Raw genomic sequence first — 22,204 nt, forward strand, 5'->3', positions numbered from 1 at the left:
AAAAATCACATCTCATCTTCTCCGACCAACTTTTCCAGCGTCAATCGCCGTCAGATGAGGAAAATCACGAAATCAAGTTCCCAAGCCCCAAATCGGGAATTCCAAATCGGCGTCATTGCTCCCGAAAATCACATAATCGAAATGGAAACTCGAATTCTCCCTCGAACGTCACCGCCCCCAATTGCAGACTCACCCCCAACGAATCGAACTTCGCCTCGCCGTAGGCGGTGATCGTGACCCCAATCGAGATCGAGATCATGTTGGCCATGGTCTCTGATTTGAAGGCGTCCTTCTTCAACAGCACGCTGATAGTGTAGATGGCGACGGGCATCGTCGGCCTTTATCACCGGATTTCGCCGGATTTGAGAGAAAGAGGCGACTCCTTATCGAGAAAGGCTAGGCGACTCCTCATCGAGAAAAGCCAGGCGGCGGGTTAACTGGATATTGCAGCGGCGATTTCTGATGGAATGGGAGAATTAGGGCTCGTCCTTGACGCTAAGCGTGTGCAGTCGAGCGAGCTCCGAGGTTTAGGGCCCAAAAGAGAAAGAAATAGGCGGCGCCCTCCGCCGGCCTCGCCGGAGCTTGAATCAGCGACAACGACGATCAAATTTTGATCGAGAGAGGTGAATTAATTAAAAAGTTAAAAGGTGCATATTAGCCCTTGAACTCCGAAAAAACGGTGCAGATCGCCCCCTTGACTAACAGCCCATAACGGTGTTAAGTTAGAGGGGCCGATCTGCACCGTTTTTTTGAGTTCGGGGGCCAATTTGCTGTAACATCCCGTCCTTTTCATAGGAAATATTGAAGACCTTTAAAATTAGAATACTATTGATACACGCCCGGTATTTAATAAATTATACTATTTTAAAGAGATTTTATAAATTGAAGTTCATTACTATTGATCAAATGTCTTGAGCCCGTTATTAAGGTATATGAAAAATATTTTCACAAGTATTTATTTATTTTTATTTTTTTTTCCATTCTATTTAGTTATTTGTCTATTTATTTATTTTATTGGGCCTCAAGCCCAATAATATTTATCTGTGAGTTATTAATTTTTCTTGGGCCTCCAACCCAAAATTTGGTGAGATCAATGTTGGCCCAAAATTTGGAGATCAGTGTGGGAAGCTGAAACATGCGTGTGTGTGTGTCTGTGAGAACTGTAATATTTTCCTTTCTCTCCAAGTCTAACTGTACAAGATATTTTTCACAAATTTGAAGCTTTGGCGTTGTTTCAACCACGTCAATCCATCTACCTTCATAAATTACCTCAACTTTTCTTACACTATTCCAGCGCAAGAGTCACTTCCTCAGGCTGCGGTAGGAAGCAATCAACATAAATTCCAGCTGGTAACCCCAATTATCTCTGTAAATCTATGTATTTTCATTTTAATACAGCAACTATTTTCTTCTGTTTGGTTCTTATTTTTCCTTACGGAAACATCACCAACATGATTTTCACAAAAGATTAACTTACGAAATCCAAATACCCAACTGTTTCTATTAAAGAAATACCTTGACCAATGCACCAAAAATCAAATCTTTACAAATCTGAGAATTTCATTTTGCTGTTTTGGTTTGGGAATGAGTGAAGAGAAGAGGGGGAGGTTGTCGGAGGCCCGATGCCGGGCTGACGATGATGCGGCGGCCGGCGCCGCATGGGTGGTGGCAGCCCGTGGCTGCTCACGGTGAAGGCAGGCGAGGCGGCGCGGTTTGAGGCAGGACGGTGCAAGGCGGCACCCGACGCCGCTGAACTCGGCCGAGGCAGGCGAGCGGCGGCGGTGGCGTTTCCTCCATGGCCGTCTGCCTTCGGACACGGGCGCGAGAATGGGGGAGGCAGATGGGAGGATGGTGAGAGAGGGAGGTTGACGAGCAAGGGAAGGGTGGTGGCCGGCGACGATCTCATCGGGAAGAGGGGTGGCGGCGTGACTGGTTAAGAGAGAGGGTGGTGAGATAGGGAAGGCGACGAGTGGGGGGAAGACATCGGAGTCGGCGATTATCGCCGAGGTAGGAGCAGGCGGCGGCGGATCTTGGAGGGAGAAGAGGGGCGGTGATTTTGGGAGAGAGAGAGAGAAAGAGCCGATTTTTTTTAAGAGTGGGAAAGTGAGAGATGTGTTTATATTATTTCTTTGTTTTAGTTTGACCTTTTTTTTCAAATGGGTCTTTAGTTTTGGGCTCTCACTTATTAAAATCAATGGGCCAATTTATATTAATCATAGTGGCTGATTCATTTCATTTATTTGATGGGCTGTGTTTTATTATATTTGGGCTCATTTGATTTGAACAAGTCTATTGCATTAATTTCTTGGGCTCTAATCATTTTTCTAATTGAGCCTACTAGTATTTTAATTAGTTTTATTAATTTTCTTAAAAGATTAGCTTTTATATTAAATATCTTATAAGTGTTAAATTTATTATTAATTATCTTAATTAAGTTATTAATTATGTATTAAAAGTTTATGAATTCACTCAAGGAGTTTATTAAAACGGGCAAAGTGTATCAATAGTTAGCGATTCCATTTACTTAGAAATTAGAATGATACCTCGAGACCTATTAAGAATATAATTTCTTGTAGGCTTTGTGACCAGGTGGGTTAGCGCTGCTTTCCCAAGACAGGTTTATATGTGTATAATCTTCAGGCTTTGCCTATCCAGGTGGGCTTTATTTTACAAATGTATCTTGAGTTATATAAGCTCTGATATTTCATGAAAGTTACTCGTTTATCCAATATAAATATTTTTATGTGCGTTCTGTATTGTTTAATGCTCGCATAAGCATCGATCGAGATTCTCATTTGGCCTAACACGTTAGATGAGGATTGTGTACACAAGGTTAGTTGCTCAATGGGTTGATCGCCATTTGGGCACTAACGAAGCTAAGTAGGCGTTATAAGGGTGCTCCTGGACACGTTCCAAGCACAGATGATGATGTGTTCCGTCTGGGTAACGTCCCGGGTTCACTTAAGCGGCGGTAAGCGATCCGACGGTGGTTAAGTCCCGGGATCATAAGCAGCGAGTAACAATCGAACGTCACATGGCGCGCCACTTAATGAGAGAAATGTTTTGTCATGCTTAGAAGTGGATTTCTATTTTTTTAAAACCTTCTAAGTTATGATTATGATATTGGATAAACTGTTCTATTTAATTATTTCATAAAATATCTTGTAAACTCCTGTTCACTGAGTACACTAGTACTCAGCCCAAATTATTTCAAATATTTTCAGGTTGATCGGTTGGTGCAGACAGAGCTGAGGCTAGGGTTCCACGCTGTCTTTTGCTTCCGCTAAACGACTAGTTTGCTATCTTGTCTTTCAATCTCCTAAACTAAAAACTTCTATTATATGGTAAAATATTATCTCGTTGAGCTTAGACCCTTAATTCGTATTTCAATTAATGAAGCCATCATTGATTGTGATCAGAGTCACGAAACTAAACTTATGCGCTCCTGGAAAGTTGAATCTTGTTAATTGATTATATCGCTCAATGCCCATTCGTTTATTTTATTTTATCTTTATTAATCTCTTCGAAACACAGATGCCTAATATTTTGGGTAAATCTTCATAATTGATCTGCTCATATCACATTATTTTCTTATTTCTTTTGTTTGGGAAGTTGGGTCGTTACAAGTGGTATCAGAGCACAAGTTTTCTTTTGTGCCTCTGACTACCGCTAGTTGAATTATTTTGAGTCTAGAATAGTACCTCTAGACTTCTAAGCATTTATGTAACCCTCAGCTCACTGTCTCACTGCCTGATCAACAAAGGTACGTTTTAAAATTTTCAAATAAATGATTTAATTTGAAGAAGTGCGCGCAAAAGATTATCTTGTGAAATGCTTTAATGATGTCACATATGAAAAGAGATATTGCTTATGCAAGAAAGAAGAGTATGATATTTGGGCCAGCGAGTCCTTAAAAGAAGCAAATTTTGTAATCATGATGGGACTCTTCGAGCCTACATGATCTATTTTCAGAAGAAGTATATTATGATGAGTCTCTTTGAGCTCACATAAGCATGTTGAAAGAGAAAAGATTTGTTGTTTATGATTGATTCTATGAATCATTTATGATTAAAGATATGTTATGATTTTACTTCGTGCATGTTAAGAAATATTTCAGATGGCATAAATGACACTATTTGTCAACTTAGGTTATTGATGACCTTTTTGACTTGTCAGTTATGAGTAGATTGACTTAATCAACTAAAGCTATGAGCTTATAAGAGTATGATTTACCTCATAGTTAGAGGTGCATTAGCTAATGCTATGACATGATTTCGATCCATATGAACTAGACTTTTGTCTAGAGAACTTTAGAATGATGAGGTATAGAACCTTGAAGAACATAAAATGCTTTCAAATACCTATGATGCCTATAGAACAGAGAAACTTAGTTAGATTTAGCCTTGCGCTATTTCGGTTTGAATGATATTGGTCCTTCTTTATAGATGGACAAAACAGGCGAGAAATTCCGCAAGCATTGGATCCCAATGTACTTGCAAGAACAGTATGAAGAGAAGCTCCATAGCTAAATCGGGAAGCTATAGAATTTTCTGAGAGATTTCGTAGTAGAATCACGGCACACAGGATGAATGCATGCAAGGGAAAAGTATTAGACATCAAATCATCAATAAGACTCGTGCAATACCTTTCTCTAATGAATGGAAAATAGGGACAACCAACACATGCGCAACATTAGTGATCGACGATTTTTCGCAGCTGACCAAGAGCACCAAGCCAAGGCCATTGGCATCGGGAGAAGGTCCTAAGAACAATATTGAGGAAGCTATCACAAGAGATTCATGAGAGAGCAATTGCCTGCATACATTATTAGTTAAGTAGTGGCGACAATTGTTTAGAATAACCTTACTTTTGATAAGAACACCTCACTTTTTGACTTTAAGGTCGAACTCATCCACATCCTACCTATACCTTGCTTAGACACCCCAATTCATTTAATAAGTTCTTGTACTACCTAAACACTTGGAGTACTCTATTATATTCATTATACTGAAAGTCCTCTTTTGAGGCATATGATACATAAGTGTTTTGATCATTGCTTTAACGCGTGTATTCAAACTTTTCTTCCCGTAACACGCCTAGTTATTATGGTTAGTTTACATCTGAAGTTGTTCAATCGTATTAACCAAAAGAACCTCTTTAAGAGGCACTATTATTTTGAATATTATGAAAGTCCTCTCTTGAGGTATATATATTAGTAATTTATTCATACTTTATGCGTGTTGTTCAAATTTTCTTTCTTGTAGCACGCATAGTTTCATGATTAATTCACATATGATATTGTTAAGCCCTATTAACCAATTGAACCTTTAAACCACACCATGTATACGACAATAAGAAGACGTGGGCGATGACGAGTAATTGTCCCTGATGAGCCTGCACCACAAGTAGCACCAGACAGTTTAGGCGATCCTATGGATACCGAGAAGTAAATCAAAGCAATAGGAGAATTTCACCGATGATGACTTTAAGGCAGAGTTATATGAGAAATACGTATTAGGATGTTACCGACAGAGAAACAGATGAGTTCTGGAACCTGGGGCAGAGGGCTGGGACGACGACTGAGTATGACAGGACTTTCAACCAACTTCTACGATATGCTCCACTCCTAATGGATACTGACGAGAAACGCGCGGAAAAGTTCAGGAACATATTGGGTCATGAGATATCGATTTTCCTAGCAAGTCATGGAGGTCTCACTTATGTACAAACACTGAGCAGAGCTCTCATAATTGAGTCATTGCTACCAAACTAATGATGAAAGAAGAATGTCATACTTTCTTAGTCAATTTGACAAGAAAACTAAAATCAGAGGAAAACGACTGAAGAAGTTCCAGTTGTTCGAGATTTCAAAGATATTTTTTTCTCGAAGAATTACTCGGTTTGCCACCGGATCGATAACTAGAATTTACAATTGGGCTAGAACCTCGAGCAGCTCTAGTGCCGAAGGCACCATATAGAATGGCCCCACCAGTGCTACAAGAATTAATGGTGCATCTACAAGGATTGTTAGACCAGGTTTCATACAACCTAGCGTATCACCGCGGGGAGCACCGGTCCTGTTCGTCAAGAAGAAATATGGTTCGCTAAAAATGTGTATTGATTATAAGGAACTGAACATGCTTACGATAAAGAATAGATATCCTCTTTCGAGGATAGATGATCTGTTTAATCAGCAGAAAGGAGCCGATGTCTTTTCTGAGATTGACTGATGGTCTGGTCACCATCAGCTCAACATGAAAATGGAAGACATTCCAAATACAACATTTGGAAAACGTTACAGACATTATAAGCTCACGATGATGACTTTTGGATTAATGAATGCCCTAGCTGCTTTCATGGATATGATGAATAGAGGGTTCTATCTCGATAGTTTCGTCTTAGTGTTAATTGAGGATATCCCCATATACTTTAAGACTGAAGAACAACACGAAGAACACTTGTGCATCGCACTCAAGACTTTGCGGAACGAGAGACTATTTGCCAAATTCAGCAAGTGTAAGTTTTGGTTGAGATAAATGAAGTTCTCGATCACATTGTGTTGACTGAAGGAATCAAAGTGGACCCTGCCAAGGTCGAAGCAGTCAAGGAATGGAAGGCACCATCAAACGTCAATGAGATCAGGACTTTCCTCGATCTAGCATGTTACTACAGAAGATTTATCAAAGGACTCTCGAAATTGGCTAGGCCAATGACTCAACTTTTGAGAAAAAGGGACTAAGTATGTTTAGTCTGAAGCTTGTAAACAAAGTTTTAAGAAACTCAAGATGAGGCTAACTACTGCACCAGTGTTAGCAATACCAGAAGAAGATGGAGAATTCGTGGTGTACACCGATGCCTCGAAACTAGGACTAGGTTGTGTGTTAATGTAAAATTGAAAGGTGATGGCATACGCGTCTCGTCAATTGAAGCCTCATGAGCTGAACTACCAGACTCATGACTTAGAGTTTGCTACTGTCGTGCACGCGCTGAAAATCTGGAGACACTACCTCTATGGAGTTAAGTGTGAGATCTTTACAGATCATAAGAGTTTGAAGTACTTCTTCAAGCAAAAGAATTTGAACGTGAGACAACGATGATTGCTGGAATTAGTAAAGGATTACGACTGCACCATCAATTACCATCCTGAGAAAGCAAATGTGGTGGCAGACGCCCTGAGTCGAAAGACCAGAGAAAAACTTGAATGTCTTATTACTCAATAGGAGAAGTTAGTACGTGATTTGGCTGCACTTAATTTGGAAATGGTACACCCCCAAACACCATATTAAGCTGCATAGCTGCCTTAGAAATTATCCCAGATCTGCGAACCAGAATCATTGAGGCCCAAAGAAAAGATTGGTTTTTGAAAAAGATGCGACTCGTAGCAAGATCAAGCGAACCCAAGGGATTCACAGAAGATAAGGATAATACATTGAAGTTTGAAAACAGACTATGAGTGCCACACAACGAAAGGCTGAAGAATGAGATTATGAGTGAAGCACACGACACGCCATACACAACCCACCCGGGGAGCACGAAGATGTATCAAGACTTGAAGAAAATGTTCTGGTGGAAATGAATGAAAAGAGATATAGCACTATTCATGGAACAATGTATTGCATGCCAACAAGTCAAAGGTCATAACAGAACGTTACAACCATTGCCAATTTCAGAATGGAAGTGGGAACATATTAACATGAATTTTGTGGTAAACCTACCAAGCTCAACGCGTGGAAACACTACCATTTGGGTGGTCGTGGATCGTCTGTCAAAATCAGCATATTTTCTCCACATACAATTGATTTTCAGATTGGAGAAGCTTGCGAAGCTATAAGTCCAAGAAATTGTGCGCCTTCACGGTGTACCTGTGTCAATCACATCTGATCGTAATTCTAGATTCACGTTAAGATTTTGAAGGAGCTTGCAAGAAGCTATGGGCATCAAACTAAACTTCAGCACGACCTACCACCTCCAAACAGACGGCCAATCTGAACGAACAATCAAAATATTGGAAGACATGCTTCGAGAAATTGTTGCAGAAAAATGAGAAAATTTGGAAGGGCCTACTATCTCTCGTGGAGTTCCCTTATAACAACAGTTACCAGTTACGAGCGAAATGAATCCTTACGAAGCGCTGCATGGTCGTAAATGCAGATCACCACTTTATTGGGATGAAGTAGGTGAACGAAACCTATTGGGACCCGAGTTAGTCCAGCAAATGATTGAGAAGTTGACCAGATTAAGCAGAAGATCAAAGAAGCACAAGATAGATAACAATCATTTACTGATACACGAAGAACTGAACTAGAATTCAATGTTGGGAATCGACTCTTGCCCTACAAAAGGAGTTATTCGTTTTGAAAGTAGAGGTAAATTGCGACCCCGCTATATAGGACCTTTTGAGATCCTAAATAGAGTGGGTAATGTAACCTATAGACTGGCATTGCCACCTAGCTTTGGGGACGTACATAATATATTTCACGTCTTCCAATTACGAAAATACGTGTTTGATCCAAAACACGTAATAAAACATGATGAAGTGGTTCTAACCCAAGACTTGAGCTATGAGGAAAAGTCTGTGCAAATACTCGACCGAAAGGTTCAAGTTCTAAGAAACAAGCAAATCCCATTGGTTAAAGTGCTTTGGCACCACCATTGGATAGAAGAAGCAACGTGAGAATTTGAAGAGAAAATGAAAGCTCAATACCCCGAACTGAATTACCAAGGTCTGTAAATTTCGGGGACGAAATTTTTTTTAAGGGGGAGGTATGTAACATCCCGTCCTTTTCATAGGAAATATTGAAGACCTTTAAAATTAGAATACTATTGATACACGCCCGGTATTTAATAAATTATACTATTTTAAAGAGATTTTATAAATTGAAGTTCATTACTATTGATCAAATGTCTTGAGCCCGTTATTAAGGTATATGAAAAATATTTTCACAAGTATTTATTTATTTTTATTTTTTTTTCATTCTATTTAGTTATTTGTCTATTTATTTATTTTATTGGGCCTCAAGCCCAATAATATTTATCTGTGAGTTATTAATTTTTCTTGGGCCTCCAACCCAAAATTTGGTGAGATCAATGTTGGCCCAAAATTTGGAGATCAGTGTGGGAAGCTGAAACATGCGTGTGTGTGTGTCTGTGAGAACTGTAATATTTTCCTTTCTCTCCAAGTCTAACTGTACAAGATATTTTTCACAAATTTGAAGCTTTGGCGTTGTTTCAACCACGTCAATCCATCTACCTTCATAAATTACCTCAACTTTTCTTACACTATTCCAGCGCAAGAGTCACTTCCTCAGGCTGCGGTAGGAAGCAATCAACATAAATTCCAGCTGGTAACCCCAATTATCTCTGTAAATCTATGTATTTTCATTTTAATACAGCAACTATTTTCTTCTGTTTGGTTCTTATTTTTCCTTACGGAAACATCACCAACATGATTTTCACAAAAGATTAACTTACGAAATCCAAATACCCAACTGTTTCTATTAAAGAAATACCTTGACCAATGCACCAAAAATCAAATCTTTACAAATCTGAGAATTTCATTTTGCTGTTTTGGTTTGGGAATGAGTGAAGAGAAGAGGGGGAGGTTGTCGGAGGCCCGATGCCGGGCTGACGATGATGCGGCGGCCGGCGCCGCATGGGTGGTGGCAGCCCGTGGCTGCTCACGGTGAAGGCAGGCGAGGCGGCGCGGTTTGAGGCAGGACGGTGCAAGGCGGCACCCGACGCCGCTGAACTCGGCCGAGGCAGGCGAGCGGCGGCGGTGGCGTTTCCTCCATGGCCGTCTGCCTTCGGACACGGGCGCGAGAATGGGGGAGGCAGATGGGAGGATGGTGAGAGAGGGAGGTTGACGAGCAAGGGAAGGGTGGTGGCCGGCGACGATCTCATCGGGAAGAGGGGTGGCGGCGTGACTGGTTAAGAGAGAGGGTGGTGAGATAGGGAAGGCGACGAGTGGGGGGAAGACATCGGAGTCGGCGATTATCGCCGAGGTAGGAGCAGGCGGCGGCGGATCTTGGAGGGAGAAGAGGGGCGGTGATTTTGGGAGAGAGAGAGAGAAAGAGCCGATTTTTTTTAAGAGTGGGAAAGTGAGAGATGTGTTTATATTATTTCTTTGTTTTAGTTTGACCTTTTTTTTCAAATGGGTCTTTAGTTTTGGGCTCTCACTTATTAAAATCAATGGGCCAATTTATATTAATCATAGTGGCTGATTCATTTCATTTATTTGATGGGCTGTGTTTTATTATATTTGGGCTCATTTGATTTGAACAAGTCTATTGCATTAATTTCTTGGGCTCTAATCATTTTTCTAATTGAGCCTACTAGTATTTTAATTAGTTTTATTAATTTTCTTAAAAGATTAGCTTTTATATTAAATATCTTATAAGTGTTAAATTTATTATTAATTATCTTAATTAAGTTATTAATTATGTATTAAAAGTTTATGAATTCACTCAAGGAGTTTATTAAAACGGGCAAAGTGTATCAATAGTTAGCGATTCCATTTACTTAGAAATTAGAATGATACCTCGAGACCTATTAAGAATATAATTTCTTGTAGGCTTTGTGACCAGGTGGGTTAGCGCTGCTTTCCCAAGACAGGTTTATATGTGTATAATCTTCAGGCTTTGCCTATCCAGGTGGGCTTTATTTTACAAATGTATCTTGAGTTATATAAGCTCTGATATTTCATGAAAGTTACTCGTTTATCCAATATAAATGTTTTTATGTGCGTTCTGTATTGTTTAATGCTCGCATAAGCATCGATCGAGATTCTCATTTGGCCTAACACGTTAGATGAGGATTGTGTACACAAGGTTAGTTGCTCAATGGGTTGATCGCCATTTGGGCACTAACGAAGCTAAGTAGGCGTTATAAGGGTGCTCCTGGACACGTTCCAAGCACAGATGATGATGTGTTCCGTCTGGGTAACGTCCCGGGTTCACTTAAGCGGCGGTAAGCGATCCGACGGTGGTTAAGTCCCGGGATCATAAGCAGCGAGTAACAATCGAACGTCACATGGCGCGCCACTTAATGAGAGAAATGTTTTGTCATGCTTAGAAGTGGATTTCTATTTTTTTTTAACCTTCTAAGTTATGATTATGATATTGGATAAACTGTTCTATTTAATTATTTCATAAAATATCTTGTAAACTCCTGATCACTGAGTACACTAGTACTCAGCCCAAATTATTTCAAATATTTTCAGGTTGATCGGTTGGTGCAGACAGAGCTGAGGCTAGGGTTCCACGCTGTCTTTTGCTTCCGCTAAACGACTAGTTTGCTATCTTGTCTTTCAATCTCCTAAACTAAAAACTTCTATTATATGGTAAAATATTATCTCGTTGAGCTTAGACCCTTAATTCGTATTTCAATTAATGAAGCCATCATTGATTGTGATCAGAGTCACGAAACTAAACTTATGCGCTCCTGGAAAGTTGAATCTTGTTAATTGATTATATCGCTCAATGCCCATTCGTTTATTTTATTTTATCTTTATTAATCTCTTCGAAACACAGATACCTAATATTTTGGGTAAATCTTCATAATTGATCTGCTCATATCACATTATTTTCTTATTTCTTTTGTTTGGGAAGTTGGGTCGTTACATTTGCACACACAGTTAGTAAGGGGACTGAAACGCTCTAAGGGTCTCCACTTGAGGGGCCTATCTGCACCTTAACCCTATTTAAAAATGAAACATTAAATGTGATTTATATTTATTTTTATTTTTAAAATTTTTTCACTAACATGTTAAATTTGATATGCAATTGAAGTAATTATATGAGATACTAACTATTTTACTATTAATTACATATAAAATAGACTATTTACTATAAAGTATGTAATATATATATATATATATATATATATATATATATATATTGCATTCCATAAGAACACACTCCTATATAGAGTCTTTAGTCTTAATCTAGTTCGTTGGATATGAATCAATCAATGGACCAGATTACAAGATGTATTAATTATTTAAATCAATTTCAATCATAATTTTATTGAATTTGATATTCGCAGGGTTAAAATAATAAAAAAATAACGAACGAAATTTGGAAAGTAATATGGTATCCCACAAATTCCGCATCTTCCGATTCTGTATGATATATCTTTTTTATTTGGATATCATCAGAGAGGATGATATTTCATTTAGTTTTTATTTGACATTAGTCTCTCTCGAAATCTTGTTCACCATATCCCTCCGTCGCCGATAAGCTATTTACAATCACTGATTTTTGTGCCCCATCGCGTTCATCGAAAACGAAAGAGACTGTATTCAAATCGCATGCTATAGCTGTTATATATTCCAGGTTGGTGACCTTCATAGTTGAACAAAACAACAAGCTCATTCTAAAAACATGCAAATTAATTCGTTATTAGTTGGTTTCATTCTTTAGTTTGTAATGGTTTCAATTTTTTTTTATGCTACTGTATATTTTTTAACTTAGAAATTAGTTCCAACAAAAAGACTTATCACCATTTTTGTTGAACTGAACTTGTGTTCGATAACAGGTTACATACATTTTGAAAATATCCATGAGATTTTTAATGAACGTTTGAACGTATATTTTATTATAAAATTCGATTCATTTTTATGTTCATACAATTAGATATCTGAAATTGTTGAACTAGATTAATTTTAAACACACCGATTTATATTTTTACTATGTTTGATGCAATACATGTTTAGTTTAATTTTTTTGATCTGCTTGTATCAGATATGGCTCATTTGCGATGAACTGAAACTATTGTTCCAGGTAATTATTATTAAAATATAGGGGTTTTATGCGATCTTGTTATTCACCTCATTTATTTATATATGATAAGTTATATCTATATCTCCAGACAAGAAACGAAAGAAATTGATTAATAATAAACGAACAAATGTAATCAAAGGTACAAAAACTATATGATATAATTTAATATATTATTTTCAATATTCGTTTTTCTCATACAACATTTTTTCCATACTTCAGGGAAATCACCTGTTTCATTTCGTTCACCATGTCGCATAGTTATGATTGATTTAGATGTTAAATCGAACATATCTATATCTACAGCTCATTTAATTCCTACACTTATATTACATAAGACTATAGTTGTTAATCATACATTTTTAATTATAATGAATCCAGATGGTGAAGGAGGTTCGTCAAAGCAATACCTTAAGAACATACACAGCGCCAACGAAAATAATCCCCATGTTAGCCCATTTGTTCCCGTATTGGAGAAGGAAAATGCATATGCTATTTGTTTTGACACACGTTGGGAAGTAATGTTCATACTAGACAGTCCCAAGTCCGTGAAGGAGTAATATAATGAAGGGCTATGATCCAATATGCGGTGTTTTGGTAAGAATTTGTAGATTATTGTTTGCATATTTTAAGATTTTTTCTTTGTAGTAGTCATTTGAAGTATGGATTTTGTCAGTGCACTATGTTGTCGGAGTTCTTAAATCACAACAAACAAGAGGTGAAGTCTGCAGCCGCGTCGAAATCAGCGCTACAGATTCTCGATCATATGTGTGCAAATGGATGCAATAAAGTTGATAACTCACTTTTCTTGATGCGCCATATGGAGACTTTCAAATGAGACGTATCAAGGAACTAGCAGTGTGGGCTACTTGATGCAAATGATCGTGAACTATGCAACATGAGGATTAGGTACTGTGAAGCAATAGTGTCATCAGATGTGAATCAAATTAAGGAAGACGTTATGAAAACGGCATCTAAAAGTTATGGGGTTGCACTTGCGCAGGATGACACCAAATTCGACCTTTTGCTATTTGGTTCAGTTTAGTTTGATTGAACTTCGTTTATATTCATGGTATCATTCGTGGCAACAATGTTATTTGCTCGAAATTTAATAATCTTCTGAACTTTTTAGAATCAATTGAATAAAGATTTGTTTGATAATTGTCACTCAAGCATAATGATTAAATAGTGTATTCATTTAATAGTATATCTGTTAAATAGTTCTATTGTTTATTTCATGTCTAAATGTTTCTGTTTTAATTCACGGTTTTTGTGTGTTTGATGCTCATCCGTATATTGGGTGTTTAAAAGCACAAATGTGTTAATATGCATGAAAAACCCTTTTAACTTAACAATGTTAAATGAACAATCTTATAACGATTGATTTGAGTTAAATGGGTTAATTCATAATCTTTAACACTACTGCGATTATGCCAAAGATAAAAACTTACATTTTTTGAAACCTAACATTGATAACTCTTTTAAAATCAATATCAATTTTTTTGGAGTAATGTTTAATATTCCAACTGTATTATATCATTAGTTTGAAGATGAACATTTTATGTCCTGAACTTTACCTTTTATATTTCCGAACTCGACCACCAAAAATATTGAAACCGAGAGAATCTCCTGAATGATTAAATAAGTATGGTGTTGGGTTCGACGCATAAATTTTACAAGTTCGACCACTATTATGCTCATGTTCGGGATATTTATATGATAAGTTTGGAATATTTAAAATTAAGAAAAAAAAATGATTTTAAGTTTAATAGAAAATATAATATGATGTTTATTGACATTTAAAATAATATAATTATTATAATATCAGCAAGGTTACAAATTATGAATTTCCTATTCAATTCCAGTAATGAAAGTATATAAACAAATATTATTTCATACATTTAGTTTTAAAATAAGTGAATACATTTAATCGTTCAGGAGATTTACATTGGTTCAATAAGTATGGTGGTTGGGTTCGATGCATATTTTTTACAAGTTCGACCACTATTATGCTCATGTTCGGGATACTGATATGATAAGTTTGGAATATTTAAAATTCCAAGAATGAAAGTATATAGACAAATAATATTTCATACATTTAGTTTTAAAATAAGTGAATACCTTTAACCGTTGAGGAGATTTACATTTGTTCAATATGCATGGTGGTTGGGTTCGACGCATAAATTTTACACGTTCGACCATTATTTTGCACATGTTCGGGATACTGATATGGTAAGTTCGGAATATTAAAAATTAATAAAACAAAATTAATTTTCATTTAAAAAGAAAATATAATATGATGTTTATTGACCTTAAAAATATTATAGTTATTATAATATCAACAAGTTTATAAATTATGAATTTCCTATATTTAAGCCCAATCAATTGATATAGTGTATTTTAAGGGTATAGATACAAGATATATTCGAATCCTTGATTTTAGAAAGTTCAAATTATGTTATAAAACTATATAGACAAATATTATTTCATACATTTAGTTTTAAAATAAGTGAGTACCTTTAATCGTTCAGGAGATTTACATTGGTTCAATAAGTATGGTGGTTGGGTTCGACGCATATTTTTGACAAGTTCGACCAATATTATGCTCATGTTCTTGATACTTATATGATAAGTTTGGAATATTTAAAATTAAGATAATTAATTAATTTTCATTTTAATAAAGTTATTGATAACTACAAGTTCCAAGAATGAAAGTATATAGACAAATAATATTTCATACATTTAGTTTTAAAATAAGTGAATACCTTTAATCGTTCAGGAGATTTACGTTGGTTCAATAAGTATGGTGGTTGGGTTCGACGCATAATTTTTACAAGTTCGACCACTATTATGCTCATGTTCGAGATACTGATGAGAATAAGGCTTGTATTAAAGGAAAAGTAAAAGAGTACAAAACATCCAAGAAAGCGCAAAAGAGAGCAAACAAAAGACCGAGCCTCATTAAAACCTTCTAAGAAGAAGAGACCTTAGAAGGAAAAAGAGTACTCGTGAAAGACTCACATCCGGTTCAGGAGCGGGAAGAGACAACTTCAGGAGTTCCGGCCTAACCATCACCCCTAAGAAGCTCGGCTCAAGAAAACACTCATGTTCGAGATACTGATATGATAAGTCTGGAAAATTTAAAATTAAGAAAATAAATTAATTTTCATTTGAAAAGAAAATATAATATGATGTTTATGGACATTTGAAATATTATATTTATTATAATATCAACAAGGTTATAAATTATGAAATTCCTCTATCCAAGTCCAAGCAATTGATTTAGTGTATTTTTATAAAGTTATTAATAACTACAAGTTCCAAGAATGAAAGTATATAGACAAATAATATTTCATATAATTAGTTTTAAAATAAGTGAATACCTTTAACCGTTGAGAAGATTTACATTGGTTCAATATGTATGGTGGTTGGGTTCGACGCATAAATTTTACAAGTTAAACGGGTATGGTGTTTTATGATATCAAAAGTTTGTTCACATGTATTACACTCTTCAATATGAATATTCAAATATTACATATTACTGTTTATTATGTCTTATAGATTTGAGAGGCTATTTTATCATGAAGACCTTGAGCTCAATAGATATGAAATGTAGTCATTGCGTAAAGGGGGCATTGTTGAACGAACAGTGATAAATGCTTGGTGTGTATTATTGAATAATCGAGAGGAGATACGTGCTAGTTCCTCACCATTGAGGTTTTTTGCAAGTACAAATATTTGTGTCTGTTGATTTCGTTCGTTGAGACTTTCAAAAGTGACTTTCGTCAAACTCACTTTTTTATTTAACTTTTTTTTTGATAAATTTACAACATTAGATAAAGAAATTAAATGGCCGCGCCACAGGGGACTCGAACCTAAGACCTTTGGCTTTAGACATTAACCCCTTATCGTTTGGCCAACACACACACACACCTTTTTATTTAACTTTTATTAGCAGACATGTTTGTCCAGGCACAATAAACTTTATATGTTGAAACGATAAATGCACTCATCTTATTTTCTTACCACGCATTATTGCGTTTGATGCCTTCGTACTATTGGAAACGATTTGTTAAAAGGAAATGTTCTTGAAAGACTCCAAAAAATAATTAAGTGCACCGATTTGTCAAAAAGTATGATTTGGTAATAATGAACTAGTGCATATATTAAACTAAACTTGCGGATCGCTTTAATGAACAATATAGCAAATTTTTTGAATACTTATATTCGTAAATTATTGAATACACTTATAAAATTGTTAAGCAAACGCTGGAGGATACTAAACATTCATAACATGTAGTGGAAAATATATTATGTTTATATTGTAAAAAATTTCATTAAGTTGAATTCAATTTTCCGGAGACGTAAAGGCTGAACGTGTATACTAACATAATTGAACACTGAACAATTACTTCTGAATGTATATATATGAGGGGTTCATTAGCCTTTTCCCACACTCCTTCCCTCTTACAAACAGTTAATCTGTATGTAATAGTATCATCATCTGATCTATGGATAGTGCTGAACCGAGTCTCGAAACCACAATAGGCGACATAATGCTTGTAAAATTTTTCTGCTTGTGGTAATGTATCGAACGTTTGTCCATGGTATGGTTCGATTGGTTCTGGACATTGAGGAAAACAAAGTTCCCTTTCTGGTGTGCTTGAACAAAAGCTTCCTGGTCCTTATTATGGTTATGAACATAGTACATAATTGGTTAATGTAATCTGAAGAAATAGTAAATTCTAATGAATAGAGCCGAATAAAATAACAACACATCAATAATTAAATAAGTATTACGTATGGTTGTCTGAATTCCATATATAATTTTAACTAAGAAAATCACATGGTTTGTGATTTTATACTGATAGTTCCTCCAAGATGTTCACTGCTTAATTTCATGAATCCAACATGATACCAATATTTAACAGTTATTAACCAGAGAAGCAAATAAGTATGGCAATAGATCAGCGGCTCAATTCAATGAATCATGTCTCGAACTTAAATGAAATAAGATTGAATTTCCGATGACGTATTGTATAATTCCCCTAAGCTCGTTAAGTAATATGGACGTACCTGCATCGTTCATATTAGGAATTCAGGTTCTGAAGTTCTTCTTCGATGGAATACGAAATTGATTTTGTGTGGAAGACGCTAGGTTTACAGTTTACAAAGTATGAAATATGCGTTAATGGTCAAACGTTCAATAATGTATCTGCTGAACAAATCTACCATAAAAAAAAGATTTGATATGATATAAGGATAGTAAGTTACGGTTACATAAACTATGAAAATACCAAGTTATCCTTTGGCAAATAAACTTACGCATATTAACAATCCTAATCACTACCGTCAGATCTCCCGAAATCAACGAACGAGATTGTGACTCTAGACTTTACAAATATTTGTGTTCTTGTTGAACTACTCCCTAGATATATATATATATATATATATATATATATATATATATATATATATATATATATATATATATATAGGGGTGGGCTACCGTGAGAGCACATCTTAAAATAAGAAATAAGAGTAATTTTTAATGTATGAATTTTATGTAGAACATGTATGAATTCGCTGTATAAAGGTATGAATTGTGAAAAATAAATTTTTGCTACTTTTGGAATTCGAACTCAGGACCATGAATTCATCCAACAGGGTGATGCATCAACCGTAGATCTTGATGATCTAAGGACTAAAAATGATTCTTATTTTATATCTTAAGAAATGCTCTTATTTTAGCCCTTCCCTATATATATATGGTCAGCTTCAATGGAGACCACTTCCCTATATAGAGAATAGAGACCAAATCAGAGTCATTGATCTCACCAAAATCAACGAATCAGATTAATCCGAATTCTTCAAGTTTAGAAAATCCCGTAAATTCCTCATTTTCTAATTTTGGGAACCAACGAACATTATTATGAACTTACGAACATACTAACGTTCGTCGATGTGTTCGTATAAAAAATAAATGAACATACTAATGTTCGTATAAAAACAAATGAACATACAAATAAACATACTTATGTTCGTAAGTTCACAATAACGTTCGTTGGTTCCCAAAATTTGAAAATAATAAATTTACGGGATTTTCTAAACTTGAAGAATTCGAATGAATCTGATTCAGTGATTTTGGTGAGATCAATGGCTCTGATTTGGTCTTCATTTTCTATATAGGGAAATGGTCTCCATTGAACTCTTCCCTATATATATATATATATATATATATATATATATATATATATATATATATATGGAAGGGCTAAAATAAGAGCATTTCTTAAGATATAAAATAAGAATCATTTTCAGCCCTTAGATCATCAAGATCTACGGTTGATTCGTAATTATGTTGGATGGATTTATGGTCCTGAGTTCGAATTCCAAAGGTAGTAAAAAATTATTTTTCACAATTCATACCTTTATACAATGAATTCATACGTGTTCTACATAAAATTCATACATTAAAAATTGCTCTTATTTCTTATTTTAAGATGTGCTCTCATAGTAGCCCACCCTTATATATATATATATATATATATATATATATATATATATATATATATATATAGAGTCAAGTTAAACAAAGAATGACCCTATGTATAGAGAATAAAGAATAAATCTCATCCATAGATTATGCTGGATCGTGTGGCTGAAATTAAATCAGCCTAGAAATTTGAATCAGTATTAAACTTGTTCGAAATTGCTTTTTAATTATAATTAGGCCATTTGGGTAAAATTACACTCTAGTAAAAACGAAAGGAGCGAAATTTACTCCTATTAACCGCGTTTCAACTCCCACTCGTTTCTGAACAGCTGGAGACGAAGGCTAGGGTTTCTCTTTCGTCTACCATTATTTTTTATTGTTCACTGAAACTTTATTTTTTTGTTATTTCTGTTTCAATTTTCAATTGTTCGGCGATTTGTTCATAGAAGTTCCTGCTTGAAGAAGCTGAATCTACTGAAATCGAACGGGTAAGGAAATGGTTTATGAGTTCTGTTCCAATTTCTTTAGAGGTTTTTGGTTGAAATAGAACATGATTTTTTATTTCAAATTCTCAATTAATGATTTTCGGTTGTTCGTTGAATCATTTTTTTTGTTTTATTTTTTCGTTGTTGTTGTTCAACAATTTCGAATTAGGATTCATTCTTGAAGACGCCGATTATGCCGAAATCGAATAGATTATGCCGAAATCGAATAGGTTTTTGTTCGAAGTTCTTTTGGGTTTTTGGTTTGAAATGGAACAGGGTTTGAGCATTCAGATTTCTTCTCCGCAGGTTTCTTCTCTACCTTTAGTGCCATTTTAGAGAGAGAAATTTTGGTTTATGTCATCTCTGAAATCTCGTTGTTTGTTTCGTTTTTCACATAATTAATTTCGATTATGGTAGTGTTCGGCGTTGGTTGTTGATCAGAGATATGCTGAAAATCATGGTGGTTTGAACATTTGAACATTTGGACAAGGAAGAACAAGCGTCAGGGAACAGAAGGAAAACGGAGGGTCGCTCGACGTCGCTGCAGTGCAGCAAGTGAAGTGAAGCCCAACTCGGTGGCAGAGCTGTGTCTGGCAGACTTGGCAGTAGTAGCACTGCACTTTGGCAAGACTGGATCTGGAAGCGCTGCACTCTGGCATGACTGGAGTTGGCAGCTCTGTCTCTGTTGCTCTGCTCTGGCAGCTCTGGTGTTGGATGCTCTGGCTACACTGCTCTGGTGTTGGCTGCTCTGCTTTGCTGATATGCTCTGACTCTGCTGCTCTGATGCTCTGCTCTGCTGCTCTGCTCTGATGCTCTGCTTTGCTGCTTTGCTCTGGCGAGTTGGTTCTGGAATAAAAAAAAACAAGCAAACAAGAAAAGATGTGGCCGCAAACGTTGAAGCTGTTAGCGCATGCATTTCAGATATGGTCTCAAAACCATATTTCCAACATTTTCAATAATCTTAATTTATGATTATCAGAAACATTATTCACCAAATTAACATAAAAATTTTCGAACAAGTGTAAAGATATTACAAACGTCTAAACAAAATATTCGAATGTTTCTTGCTGACATAAAATATTACACATAAAATATTTTGAACAAAGAGTAAAAAATTACGAACAACTAAATAAAATATTTGAATTTTTCTTGCTAATATAAAATATTTAACATAAAATATTTTGAACAAGCATAAACAAATTATGAACAGCTAATTAAATAAAATATACGAATTTTTTCTTATTGACATAAAATATTTAACACAAAATATTTTGAACAAGCTTTAAAAAATTACGAACACTATTTAACTCAATAAACTGCACTTCCCCTCTCATTCGTAGTTTAGGCTTTGAGTCAAAGATAGGTATCGGACGTAGAGATTTTACGTTAAAAGAAAATTGAAGAGATATGGAAGAATCAAATCTTACCAAAATAAAATAGATAATTTAAGATTTGTTTCACTTAAATCATGATGGCCGAAAATATCAAATGACAATAGTAGCCTTTTCGGTTATAATAATAGAAAATATATAGATAAAAAACTGACCATTAGATTTGTTAGATTGGATGATCCAAATTAATTCTCATTTCTCTAAATACTTATCATTCTCTGTTTAACCTTTCTCTCTCTCTCTATATATATATGAGTGGATTTTGAAAATAGCCTATTTCTTTTAGTAAACTTAAAAATTACCCACTAAAATAAAAAATAAAAATATATCCACACTTACCATTTTACCCTTGCATATAAAAATTTAAAAAATACCCGCGAATTCACAACTATCATTAATTTTGGTTAGGGTTGTAAAATCGGGTACCCGCGGGACAAAATTCGCCTAAAACCCCACCCTCACCCGACCCCCTGCATGTTGCGGGTACCCGACTACCCGCAGCGGATACCCGTTGCGGGTATGAGGGTACCCTCACAGTCCTGTAATTTTTTTTATTATTGTAATTTTGCGGGTTTTTGGTCCCGCTGGAGGGTATTTTGTCCCGCATTTCACAAAAAAAATTGAAATATCCTTTCTATTTCATCGATTATCCATAAAATCTGTGACGAATAAATAATAAATAAACAACTAACAAACAAGCACAACGAGGGTTAATTCCTAAAAATTCCTAAATAAAATTTTTGGGGGTTAATTCCTAAAATTCCTAAATAAAATTATTTAATTTTAATTTTTACATATTATATTGCGGGTATGCGGGTACCCGCGGTATACCCGAGGGTACCCTCTACCCGCGATTTTTGAGGATTTGATACCCGCACCCGACCCTCCTCTTCAATTTTGCGGGTATCGGGGCGGGTGAAGGTATACCCGATACCCGCAACCCGAATTTACAACCCTAATTTTGGTTGTGAATTCAAGCTTTGAAACTCGAATTCACAACTGAATAGCTAATATTGGTTGTGAATTCAAGTTTTAAAGTTTGAATTCACAACTAAA

At 35.7% G+C, this 22,204-nt stretch overlaps 2 long non-coding RNA genes across 5 annotated transcripts; both read left to right on the top strand.

The window, feature by feature from the left end:
• The first annotated feature begins 953 nt into the window (after positions 1–953).
• Positions 954–3,490, top strand: LOC131012117 (uncharacterized). Of its 3 annotated transcripts, none has more exons than XR_009097209.1 (3): positions 954–1,350; positions 2,577–2,655; positions 3,225–3,490. It is a non-coding gene; the product is annotated as an uncharacterized LOC131012117 (long non-coding RNA). The 3 variants fall into 3 exon arrangements; XR_009097208.1 differs by having other exon boundaries at positions 978–1,350; positions 1,595–2,655; XR_009097210.1 differs by lacking the exon at positions 3,225–3,490 and adding an exon at positions 2,813–3,218 and having other exon boundaries at positions 978–1,350; positions 1,595–2,655.
• A 5,414-nt stretch (positions 3,491–8,904) lies between these two features.
• Positions 8,905–11,484, top strand: LOC131012118 (uncharacterized). Of its 2 annotated transcripts, XR_009097211.1 has the most exons (3): positions 8,905–9,344; positions 10,571–10,649; positions 11,219–11,484. It is a non-coding gene; the product is annotated as an uncharacterized LOC131012118 (long non-coding RNA). The 2 variants fall into 2 exon arrangements; XR_009097212.1 differs by lacking the exons at positions 10,571–10,649; positions 11,219–11,484 and adding an exon at positions 9,589–10,233.
• Positions 11,485–22,204: the final 10,720 nt, after the last annotated feature.

Source organism: Salvia miltiorrhiza, chromosome 2 (assembly GCF_028751815.1).
Source record: "Salvia miltiorrhiza cultivar Shanhuang (shh) chromosome 2, IMPLAD_Smil_shh, whole genome shotgun sequence".
NCBI classification, from domain to species: Eukaryota; Viridiplantae; Streptophyta; class Magnoliopsida; order Lamiales; family Lamiaceae; genus Salvia; species Salvia miltiorrhiza.